This window comes from Hemiscyllium ocellatum, chromosome 20 (assembly GCF_020745735.1).
Source record: "Hemiscyllium ocellatum isolate sHemOce1 chromosome 20, sHemOce1.pat.X.cur, whole genome shotgun sequence".
In the NCBI taxonomy this organism is placed as follows: Eukaryota; Metazoa; Chordata; class Chondrichthyes; order Orectolobiformes; family Hemiscylliidae; genus Hemiscyllium; species Hemiscyllium ocellatum.
This window is the reverse complement of record NC_083420.1, coordinates 11,722,008-11,735,455: the sequence shown is the minus strand read 5'-3', so window position 1 is coordinate 11,735,455 and position 13,448 is coordinate 11,722,008.

The following is a 13,448-nucleotide window of genomic DNA, read 5'->3' as shown; positions in this document are numbered from 1 at the left end:
AGTTTATTAAACTCATTCAAAGGGGCCCTCTTGTGTTGCAAGGGGTAGTGTCCATACCCCTGGTCCAGGAGGCCTGGGTGCAAGTCCTACCTGCTCCAGAGGTGTGTAATAACAGCTCTGAACAGGTTATGGAGTCATAGAGATGTACAGCACGGAAACAGACCCTTCGGTCCAACCCGCTTATGCTGACCATATATCCCAACCCAATCTAGTCCCACCTGCCAGCACCCAGCCCATATCCTTCCAAACCCTTCCTATTCATATACCCATCCAAATGCCTTTTAAATCTTGCAATTGTACCAGCCTCCACCACTTTCTCTAGTAGCTCATTCCATGCGCGTACCACCCTCTGTGTGAAAAAGTTGTCCCATAGGTCTCTTTTACATTTTTCCCCTCTCGCCCTCAACCTAAGCCCTCTAGTTCTGGACTCCCCGATCCCAGGGAAAAGACTTTGTCTATTTATCCTATCCACGCCCCTCATAATTTTGTAAGCCTCTATAAGGTTACCCCTCGGCCTCCGATGCTCCAGGGAAAACAGCCCCAGCCTGTTCAGCCTCTTTCTGTAGCTCAGATCCTCCAACCCTGGCAACATCCTTGTAAATCTTTTCTGAACCCTTTCAAGTTTCACAACATCTTTCCAATAGGAAGGAGACCAGAACTGCACGCAATATTCCAACAGTGGCCTAACCAATGTCCTGTACAGCCGCAACATGACCTCCCAACTCCTGTACTCAATACTCTGACCAATAGAGGAAAGCATACCAAACACGTTTTTCACTATCCTATTTACCTGTGACTCCACTTTCAAGGAGCTATGAACCTGCACTCCAAGGTCTCTTTGTTCAGCAACACTGCCTAGTACCTTACCATTAAGCGTATAAGTCCTGCTAAGATTTTGATCAGGAAAAATAGGTTATGTACAAAAAAAGATTCAAATTCATTCAACTCTATAAGCTACTACATGGATAATGGGAACAAATATCCATGGACTGCTGCCTGTCTGATTTATCCTCATCTTTAGCAACTCAATGAATACGTTTTGGCTACTTTCAACCTTGGGTACCCCGATTTATCTCTTGATTAGTACTGCTGCCTCTCCTACCTGCGACAGTAGTAGACTCGCCAACTTTAAGGGCACTTAAATGGTCATTGGATAAACATATGGATGAAAATGGAACAGTGTAGGATAGATGGGCTTCAGATTGGTTCCACAGGTCAACGCAGCATCGAGGGGCAAAGGGCCTGTACTGCGCTGTAATGTTCTTTGTTCTATGTTCAATTGTTGTTATATAACTCACAGAATTCATTTCCAAACATTCAAGGGAATCTAACTGATACTTATTTTTAAAACAATAGCAGTGTAATAGAGTGCACATTCTAATCAAAGTTGATTTCTAATGGAATGCACTTTCCTGACAATTGCCACTGATTACCGAATTCATTTTAGAAATCTCATTCATGCACATTTATTTGAAGGTGATAGGACAAGTTGATAAAGCTGTTGGGAAGGCTTCTGGGACACTTAGTTGTTTATAAGTAAGGGTTAGAGAGCACAATGTCGAGGAATATAAACAAAATATTGATGGATCATTAGTTAGACCCTATCGACAATGCTGGGCACCATACTTTAAAAAGGAGAATTAGTAACCTACGGAAAGTATACAGATGAGACATGAGCGAGAAAGACTCCACTTCACAGAATTCCCACAGTGAGGAAACAGGTCCTTCAGACCAACAAGTCCATACCAACCCTCCATACCAACAAGAGGGGAGGCTATATTGGATTTGGTTCTAGGTAATGAACCAGGCCAGGTGTTAGACTTGGAGGTAGGTGAGCACTTCGGGGACAGTGACCACAACTCGGTGACTTTTACTTTAGTGATGGAGAGGGATAATCGTGCGCCGCAGGGCAAGAGCTATAGCTGGGGGCAGGGAAATTATGATGCAGTGAGGCATGACTTAGGATGTGTGGATTGGAAAGACAGGCTTCAAGAGAAGAACACTAATGAGATGTGGGGAGTGTTCAAGGAGCAGCTACTGTGTGTCCTCGATAGGTATGTACCAGTCAGGCATGGTGTAAAGGGCCTTGTGAGGCAGCCGTGGTTTAGTAAGGAATTGGAGTCCCTTGTGAAAGGGAAGAAGGCGGCATATGTAAAGATGAGGCGTGAAGGTTCAGTAGGGGCGATTGAGAGTTATAAGGTAGCCAGGAAGGAGCTAAAGAGGGAGCTAAGAGAAGCGAGAAGGGGACATGAAAAATCTTTAGCTGGTAGGATTAGGGAAAACCCAAAGGCTTTCTATAGGTATGTCAAGAATAAAAGGGTGACTAGGGTAGGTATCGGTCCAGTCAAGGATAGTAGTGGGAGGTTGTGCGTGGAGGCGGAGGAGATTGGAGAGACATTAAATCAGTACTTTTCATCAGTATTCACTCAGGAACAGGACACTGTTGCTGATGTGAATATGGAATCACAAATAATTAGAATGGATGCCCTGGAAATATGCAGGGAAGAGGTTTTGGGAATATTGGAAAGGATGAATATAGATAAGTCTCCTGGGCCTGATGGCATTTACCCCAGGATCCTATGGGAAGCTAGGGAGGAGATAGCAGAGCCATTGGCCTGGATTTTTATGTCGTCGTTGTCAACGGGAATAGTACCAGAGGACTGGAGGATAGCGAATGTGGTCCCATTGTTCAAGAAAGGGAGTAGGGATAGCCCTAGTAACTATAGGCCAGTGAGTCTGACTTCAGTGGTGGGCAAAGTCTTAGAGAGAATGGTAAGGGATAAGATTTATGAACATCTGGGTAGGAATAACGTGATCAGGGATAGCCAGCATGGTTTTGTGAAGGGCAGGTCGTGCCTCACAAACCTTATTGAGTTCTTTGAGAAGGTGACTAAGGAAGTGGATGAGGGTAAAGCAGTAGATGTTGTGTATATGGATTTTAGTAAGGCATTCGATAAGGTTCCCCATGGTAGGCTAATGCTAAAACTTCAGAGGTATGGCATTGAGGATACATTAGAGGTTTGGATTAGGAATTGGCTGGCTGGAAGGAGACAGAGGGTAGTAGTTGATGGATTATGTTCATCTTGGAGCGCAGTTACTAGCGGTGTACCACAAGGATCTGTTTTGGGACCATTGCTTTTTGTTATCTTTATAAATGATCTAGAGGAAGGACTTGAAAGCTGGGTAAGCAAGTTTGCGGATGACACAAAAGTCGGTGGAGTTGTGGATAGTGAGGAAGGAAGTGGTAGGTTACAGCGGGATATAGATAAGTTGCAGAGCTGGGCGGAAATGTGGCAAATGGAATTCAATGTAGCTAAGTGCGAAGTCGTTCACTTTGGTAGGAATAACAAGATGATGGATTACTGGGCTAATGGTAGGCTACTTGGTAGTGTGGATGAGCAGAGGGATCTTGGTGTCCATGTACACAGATCTCTGAAAGTTGCCACCCAGGTAAATAGTGCTGTGAGGAAGGCATATGGTGTACTGGGCTTTATTGGCAGAGGAATTGAGTTCCGGAGTCCTGAGGTCATGTTGCAGTTGTATAAGACTCTGGTGCGGCCTCATCTGGAGTATTGTGTGCAGTTTTGGTCGCCATACTATAGGAAGGATGTGGAAGCTTTAGAACGAGTGCAGAGGAGGTTTACCAGGATGTTGCCTGGAATGGTAGGAAAATCTTATGAGGAAAGGCTGAGGCACTTGGGGCTGTTCTCATTGGAGAAGAGAAGGTTTAGGGGAGATCTGATAGAAGTGTATAAGATGATTAGGGGTTTAGATAGGGTAGATACTAAGAACCTTTTACCGCTAATGGAGTCAGGTGTTACTAGGGGACATAGCTTTAAATTAAGGGGTGGTAGGTATAGGACAGATGTTAGGGGTAGATTCTTCACACAGCGGGTTGTGAGTTCATGGAATGCCCTGCCCGTATCAGTGGTGAACTCTCCTTCTTTATGGTCATTTAAGCGGGCATTGGATAGGCATTTGGAAGTTATTGGGCTAGTATAGGTTAGGTAGGATTCGGTCGGCGCAACATCGAGGGCCGAAGGGCCTGTACTGCGCTGTATCCTTCTATGTTCTATGTTCTATAAAGAGAACCCATCCAGACCCATTCCCCCTAAATAATGCACCTAACCAACACATCCCTGAACACACATTTAGCATGGCCAATCCACCCAGCCTGCACATCTTTGGACTGTGGGAGGAAACCAGAGCACCTGGAGGAAACCCACCCAGACACAGGGAGAACATGCAAACTCCACACAGACTGGAAGCGAACCCGGGTCCCTGGCATTGGGCAGCAGCAGTGCTAACCACTGAGCCACCGTACTACCCACTTATGTGGAACCACTTGCTGAGCTGGGATTAGTATCCTCAGAATAGTGAATGTTACTCAGGGGATATAGGAAATTATGAGACAAATTCATCTCGATCATTTGCTTCTAGCTATAGGTGTCCTATGGTACAGTGACAGCTGAACTGGACAGTCTGGATTCATGTTTCACCTAGGAGAAAGTGAGGACTGCAGATGCTGGAGATCAGAGCTGAAAATGTGTTGCTGGAAAAGCGCAGCAGGTCAGGCAGCATCCAAGGAGCAGGAGAGTCGACGTTCCTGAAGAAGGGCTTCATGTTTCACCTCCCAGGAGCTTCATTGCAATATATCAAAACCAGGTTGATTAAAATAACTGAGAGGCTCTTTGGGTGAAATAGTTGTGTCCTTACCCCTCTGGGTCAGGTGGACCTGGGTTCATACCCCCATCTGCTCTCGAGGAGTGTCGTAAAATCTCTGCAACTGGTTGTTTAGAAGCTACCTATACTAACAAGGGGCATGTGACTATGGAAAGATACAGTATGCAAAATTATTCACCTAAATATCCACATTCTCATTGAAAAATGATATGTTGGCCATTTGCATGTTGCTTCCCAATGCATTATCACAAAACAAATTATTCCACGTGAACAAAAGCAATTCTTTCTAGTCTGTTCCAATTTTGTCCCAACACAGATAATATGGAGGCTGATTCCCTCTCCTGAGGCATGTTTGTTGGTGGAGGGCTTTTAATCCAGTGGGGTGGAGGGACACAGTGGGAAACTCTTGACATTTTTGTTTCCTCAGGAGTGCGCTGTTCTCTCTCATCGCCGCTGAAATAACTGCACAGAGGGTAGCATCCTGTCACCAAGTCACTATTTATTTACACTTGCATAGTACACAGACTCTGAACAGCCAGCTGAGAGCCAGTCCAAAGAGTGAGGAGAGTCTGAGACGGAAGTCTGCCATGTTTTCAGTTCCACCCTAATTAAGTTTACGATAGCAAGGCTAATGGATAACTTGCAATCTCCACTGACAATTAAAAGGCTCTTAAATGAGCAATTCATTTGTCCATATTACAAACGCTGCACTGCCTTATTGCTTAAGGTGAGGAGGTGTTGGACTGAGGTGGACAAAGTTGAAAATCACACAACTGCATTTATAGTCCAACAGGTTTACTGGCTTTTGGAGCCATGATGAAGGAGCAGCACTCTGAAAGCTTATACTTCCAAATAAACCTGTTTGACTATAACCTGGTGTTGTCTGACTATATTACTCATAGTGATAGACATGTCCTTATGGTTTCAGGCTATCTTTTCAACACAACGTACTGCAGCATTTGAAGAGTTCCATCTTGTGTAGTTTGCTTGATTTGAGTAAGACTCTTCTCTGCCAGAATCTGACTTGGTAGCAAATAAAGTACTGAAGGTATCTCCTGGTATGTGAAGGGTTACAAATCCAAGCTTTTGACTTGTTTTTGCTGAAATGGTGGGATTTTGCTCAGTGCCCACTATCTTTCTTTTCCTGTGTTATTGGACTATCAGCTTTGTCTTCTTTGAGTGAGCATTGTTGCATCATAGAGCCTCAACTTTACCTTTGGATGTGGGGGGGTCACCATCTGAAGCAACTTCACAAAAGTTTGCAAAGCTCATGATATTGCAGCACTAATGTCAATCTAACATTTCACTTTCATTTGATGGCCTTGTTCTGCTATCATCATTTCAATGCTCACAAACCATTTTTTTACTTCCAAAGTTAGCAATGCCAGCCCATTTGAGGGTGTAGAGGGAATCACCATTCAATATTTCACTGGCAGTCATCTTTATGAGCTTGCATTTCTTCTTCCTAGTGAAAACACTTACATACTTCCAAAAGAAGTTCCATTTCTTGCACTTGGATCACTGCTTTTCAACAGTGGGCATGCTCCCTCCTGATTCTTGTGGTTCCTTCCATAATACTTACATACATAACTCTAGACTTGACCTTTCAGTTGATCCTTTCTCAAGATGTCCCTACTTTTAACCTTTGACTTGCCCTTAGACTGCTAATCAGCACAATGACAGACTCATCAGATTCCCCCATTGGTACTCTGGAACAAGTTAATGATTATCCATCTGAGAATTTGTGCACATCTCAAAATAGGTTTCTCTTCCCTGAGCAGATGTGCTCACACATCAGGATCTCCTATTCCTAAGGCAATCTGTTGAGTTCATGCTTTAGTTGTAAAAACTCATTAGATCCACTGAGATGGCAAAGTGTTGTCACAGACAGATCAATGTTCTCAATCAGTGCCTGGAATCTAGTGTTAAACACATAGGGCGGGAGTCTGAGAGCAGAAGACAATTTGTGGCTCAATTGAACAGCAATGAGGTCCATCTTGACATTGGGGTCAATTCAAGCCAACGTTTATGTTTTTCACAAGCAGTATGGCTAGATTGTCTCTTGGCGCTGAAAGAGTTGCCAACTGATGGTGATGATTGGTTGTTAAACACATTGTTAATAACCCCAATCACCACAATTATAGTCAGCTCCCATCTCACCATACTCACCAAATAAACTCGACGGTGGGAAAATTTGACAAAAATTCCAGACCAAGCTCCTGGCAAATTGAGATCACTGCTTGCTCTGAATTACCTATCTGTTGGACTCCACCCACCAATATCTGAGGGCACACATCATGGGCATGGACCACACACAAGTGTCTCATCCACGGACAAGGAGATCAAAGATGTGCCGCCCTATAACAACCCTTACGGTACTTCTCTGATCCACTTAAAGGACACTTCAATCCAATGAAAGTTGACGTGGGCACAAGGGAGGGATGTAAACTCTAAGATATCCGCTGAGTGGTGAGTTGTTTCAGGACCAGTATGTGGCAGAATGGGGCTCAAATCTGTGAAAGGAGTTACCATAATGATGTATTAGAAACTTGATTGAGGTGAGTTTGGTGAGAAATGGTGAGGGAATTCACTAGGCCTTATGGCAGCAAACCCCCCAAAGAACTTGACACATCTTGGACTGAGCCAAAAAATGTAAGATTCAGTCAATTGTGTTCAAAAATAACAATTAGTAAGGGAGATCAAAGTAGGTATTCAAGGTCTTTATAATTTCATATTTCTTGCTTTTCTTCTCCTCAGGGAAAGCATTCGAGCTTGAGGTATTCTATTATCTCACCAATTATAGAGTTCTTACTCTTATCCATTCAGATTTCTTGTTTAACTCTGGTAGTCTCAGAATTCTCCCGTCTCAACACTTGAGACGGGAGGAATTGTCAGCTCCTTCTCAAATCGCCCTTCCATCTCTACCAGAGCAGACACTGGAAAGTTAAAATCTGTCATGGCACACACAGTTGTTGATTGCCTGTACTAGGTTTTAGGAGACAGTGAGGTCTGCAGATTCCGGAGATCAGAGTTGAGAGTGTCTTGCTGGAAAAGCACAGCAGGTCAGGCAGCACCCGAGGAACAGGAGTATCAACGTTTCGGGCCAGAGCCCTTCATCAGGCATGAGGCTGGGAACCTTGGGGGTAGAGAGATAAATGGAACGTGGGTGGGGCTGCGGAGAAGGTAGCTGAGAGTGCAATAGGTGGATGAAAGTGGGGGCAAAGGTGATAGGTTGGAGAAGAGGGTGGAGCGGATAGGTGGGAAGGAAGATTGACAGGTGGGACAGCTCATGAGGATGGTGCTGAGCTGAAAGGTTGGAACTGGGGTAAGGTGGGGGGGAGGGGAAATGAGGAAACTGATGTAGTCCACATTGATGCTCTGGGGTTGAAGGATACCAAGGCAAAGCATGAGGCATTCTTCCTCCTGGTGTCAGGTGGTGAGGGAGTGGAGATGGAGAAGGTCCAGAACCTGCATGTCCTCGCAGAATGGGAGGGGGAGTTGAAATGTTCAGCCACGCGGTGGTGGAATTGTGTGCAAAACCTGCACCCACGCCTCCTCCCTGACCTCCATCCAAGGCCCCAAAGGAGCCTTCCATATCCATCAAAGTTTCACCTGCGCTTTCACACATGTCATTTATTGCATCTGTTGTTCCGGTCTCCTCTACACTGGGGAGACTGGACGCCTTCTCGTAGAGTGCCTCAGGGAACATCTCTGGAATACCCGCACCAATCAACCCATCCACCTATTGTATTCCCAGCTACCTTGGCCCAGCCCCACCCCCCTCCCATTTACCTCTCCACCCCCAAGGCTCCGAGCCTCATTCCTGAAGAAGGGTTCCATCCTGAAATGTTGATTTTCCTGCTTCTCAGATGCTGCCTGACCTGCTGTGCTTTTCCAGCAACACACTCTGTACTAAGTTTTAAGCAATCTCTGCTTTTTTTTTCATGGTTGTTGGCATGTTACAACTTTAGAAATTCATTCGATCTCAACCACCCACCTTTGACAGCATGCCCCATGTGATGTGGTTAGCTCAGTTGGCTGGAAGGTTGGTTTGTGATTCTAACAGCAGGTTCAATTCCTACACTCTCTGAGGTCACCATGCACCTCCCATTTTCTCCACCTTGCTTGTTGTCTGAGGTGCAGTGACCTTCAGGTTAAGTATCTTTCAACGATGAGCAGCCTTTTTTATTATTTAACCAATATTTCTACTCAACCTGTTCAGAGATGCTCTTATACACCTTTGTAGCACGTGGGACTCGAACCCAAATCTCTCTACCTTTACTTTCAGTAAAATATACTGTCACACAGCTTGACAGAATGCACTTAATTAAATCCACTGGAAACAAAAACACATTCAATGTGATTTAAAGTAATTCTTTAATGTCAAGCAAAAGAAACAATAGCATTACATGTTGTTTAACTGTAAAAGCTAAAGTATTTCTGTAATACTGAGGCAACACCTCCTGAAGTGTTCTTTTAGCATCCTTTTGCAAGTCACGGATGCACTCTGACATGCTTTTAAGTCAAAGGGACTCGACATTGATCTCAAACACTGTACTTTTAGATTGAAACCTTAAAATGTAACAGCAGCAACTAGGAGTAATGCATATTACTCTGGCCAATGCATATTTTGTAAATGAAGCAGTTGTTAGGTGGGTTGGCCATGAGAAATATGAATAGGAATGTAGGGAGGCTGCTGAGTCTGAGTGGGATGATCTTCTGAGGGTCAGTGTGGACTCAAAGGGCCGAATGGCCTGATTCCATGCTGTAGGGGTTCTATGATTCTACGTTCCTGTAGCATAACATTTTCTGATGGAATACCAACAACCTGAAGCATTATCTCCTGTTTTTCTGGTGTTTTTCCAAATTTAATACTTTATTTGCCAGGGATTGTATTTTTTGTTAATGTTCCATGAGGCTCATTTGACCACTCGCCCAGTCATCTGGACTGAACATCTTACCCCTCTTCAAAGTTTGGGAGAAGATTTGTAGCTCGGATGCTCGTTGTGGTGGTTCTGTTCGCCGAGCTGGGAATTTGTGTTGCAAATGTTTCGTCCCCTTTTCGAAAAATGGCCTTTCTCGAAATACCCATTGCCCTCCCATTCTCCACCCCTTGTATGTGGAGCTACCCAGCCTTCTCAGTGAATTGTTCCCTCTACATCCCAGCAGGCTGGCTTCAATCTCTAAAACTGAGTTCTCCAATTTCCTCATCACAGAACTGTACCCCCTCCCCTGCATTAACCCCTCCTCCTTGACATTTTGTGCACAATATCCTGGGATTGACTGTGGCCAAATCCCCCACCCCCAGATCACCCCCAGCTGAGGACAGAAGACACCCCCTTACTGATCCCTCTGAGGTTTGTCTGACTAACTTCACAGTAATCCCTGACCTGGTTGGAGTTGACCTGCAGGTGGACTGACCATGGGAGCTCAGAGAACATGGGACATACAGACTTCAATTATGCCACATGGCAAACTCCGTGTACTGAGATTGGACAATGTCCTTGACTGACTATCATCCCCTCAACTGGACTGAAGACTATTCCCCATAGACTTTGTGAGCTGGCTATTTGGTTGAAATGGGTGTGTAAGCTTTGTAGCACATTGACATTGACATAGCACAATGCTGTGCACCAATACGTCCAGCCCCCTTGACGAAGACTGATAAGCCTCCTGTCTTTCTGTCTACACTGACAGGCAAGACAAGACTGAACTAATGTTTAGATTAGAATGGTGCTGGAAAAGCATCCTCGGATGCTGCCTGAACTGCTGTGCTTTTCCAGCACACTCTAATCTAAACTCTCTGCTGCAAGAGTCCAAGACTGAACTACTGTGAGCTTGTAAGTTGAGAATGAAGCGACAATGTAGAAAAAGGCAAAGTGAAGTAGAGATGCTGCAAGAGTCCAAGTCGATGATTCGAAATGAATGAAAGCTAATGAAGCAAAGTAAGGGCCCAGAGGTGTATTGTGTTCTGATGCAGGAGGTGTGTGTTCGACCCTGTGTGTGAGGTGATCTGGCAGCAGTATTAGGTGTTAGTGATAGTGAAGTGCTGAAGTGTGTCAGTTTGAAATGTGCCATGATGAGGTGGTGAGACTGGCGCTTCGCCAGTCTCTTGTATCGAGGGTGCCCATGGAGTGTTCCCTGACAGCTTGGGGGAAAATGGGCAAAATGGGGGCCAGGAGAGGGCGACAGTGAGACGCATATGCCAGGTACCCACTCTGATGTTCAAATTGTGAATTGGCATGGTCTAATATCTGGGAGAAAGTGGCTTCGCAGTAGGGTTGGGGGACAGGTAAATTTCTGTCAGATGTGGAAGGATCCTTTGGGGCCTTGGACAGAGGTGGAGGGGGGGGGGGGGTGGTGGTGTCGGCGCAGATTTTACACTTCCTGTGGTGACAGGGGAAGGTGCCGGGAGTTGCAGGAGGGCTAATGGGGGGCAAGGGAGTCACGGAGGGAATGGTCTCTCCGGAACGTTGATGGGGTGGCTAGGGAAATAGATCCCTAGTGGTGGGGTCTGTTTGTAGTGAAGTGGCAGAGGATGATGAGATGTGTAGAGACTGGTGGGGTGGGGGGGGTGGGTATGGTGGTGGTCCTGTCTTTGTTGCATTGGCATGGTCTAATACCTCACTGCCACCTGGACGAATAGCAACTGAATGACTTTGAGCTTGTAAGTTCTGAATGAAGCAACAATGTGCATATAAGTAAGGTGAGCTTAGGTAATAACGAAATGTTAATTCATTCAAATAGAGCCCCTCACAGCTCACTAGCGAGTGTCTCACCCAGACGTCAAAACATAAAGGGCAAATTGGACTTTTCTTTGGCAATACAAATATTAAAAAATTCTTGTTACACTCATCCAACTTTCTCACCATCATCCATTTGTTCAGATTTTGGATAAGTTCCTCCAATGTGTCACTGAATGGAATTTAACACAACGTCTTATAGTCAACTACCCCCAAAAGTGCCAACCAGAAGGAGAAAGAGCAGTTACATAAAGTACAATTTTATAGCAAGGATACAATGAAGAGAAAGACAAACGTTACTGGGATGGGGAATGTAACCTTTGATATAACCTCAAGCTACTGCAGTCAATTGCAGCAATCGCACTTACATTTCTCATGGGACAGGCTTTTAAATTCCACGATGATCTTGCAAAAACGCACCACTGAACGTTTTCAGCAGAAGCAATCCATTTCTGTCAGTATAAGGGCAGGTCTCATAGAGTACAACTGCACAGTGACTACGCTTGGGAGAAATGTGTTGTTAGCTGGGGGCTGGAAATAGTTTGGACACTTTAATGGTCATGAATGAAGCTCAAAGCAATACGGAGTGAGACAGGGTCGTATGGCGATATGAATTCATACCAGAAATAGGCCATTCAGCCCCTCATGTTTCCTCTGCCGTTCAGTGAGATCATGCCTGATCTGATTGTGGCCTTGAATCTGCTTTCTGACCGATCCCCCGTATTTGTTGACTCCTGTGTTCGTCAAAATTCTATTTATGTCTGCCTTCAAAATATTCAATGACTCTGCTGGTACCTGGAAGAGAGCTCCTAACACATTCAACTGACTGAGAGAAAATAAGTTCTCTTCACGCTGTCTTAAATGTGTGACCCTGTATTTTTAAACTGAGCCACCTCCAGCTCTGGTCTGTCCCACAAAAGGAAATATCTTTCCAGCCTCTTTTCCATTCGGTCAAATCCTCTCGTGATCTCCATGTACTATGATATCACCTCTCATCCCTCTAAACTTCAATGGATACAAACCCAAACAGTCCAACTTTCCCCATAGGATAACACCCTCATCCCGGGAATCAGTTAATTCTTTGAGCAGCTTCTAATCCAATTATATTCTCTTGTAAGAACAACTAAACTGTACAGAGCACTCTAGATGTGGTCACACCAATACCTAGGCCAATGGCAGCAATGCATTTCGAATTTTATATTCCATTCCCCTTGTATTAAACGGCAACATTCCATTTGCCTTCCTCATCAGTTGCTGTACCCGCGCACTCATCTTTCTGTGTTTCATATGTCAGGACACCTAGATTCCTCTGTGCTCTAACTTCTGCACTTTTTTCCATTTAAATAATTTTTAAAATTTTTATTACAAAAGTGGTCAAGTCTACATTTTCCAACATTATACTCAATCTGCCAAACGTAACCTAGCTACAGCCCTTTGCAAACTTATTATCTCCTCTTCACAGCTTACTTTTTTTTAGCCAGGAATATTACCACATGGTTTATATAAGGAAGTAAAATATACAGACACAGTAATGATAATGACTAAGTGGATTGTGACTCCAACATGAAGCACAATGAGATCCTCCAATCAGAAGATGGTATCTTACACATCTTGCTTATCTACCTACCTTTGTCTCTTTAGTAAAGATAACAAACACACATTTGGATTGCTCATCCAAGTAATTATTACAGGTTGTAAACAGTTGAGACCCCAGCACAGATGCCTGTAGTACTCCACTTGTTAACCTGGAAATGACCCTCTTATGCCTACCCACCATTTCCCGTCAGCTATCAACCCAACTATCCATGCCAGTGTAAACCTCTGCACTATAAGCTCTTACTTTGTCACAACCTCTGATATATCGAATGCCTTCTGGAAATTCAAGTACACCACTTCACAGTGTTGCTTTATCCACATTGCTTGATACTTCCTCAAATACGTAATGAATTAGGCAAGCATGATTCTCTTTCTCAAAGCCATGTTGACCCTGTATAGTTATATGAAGATTTTCTATCACCTCCT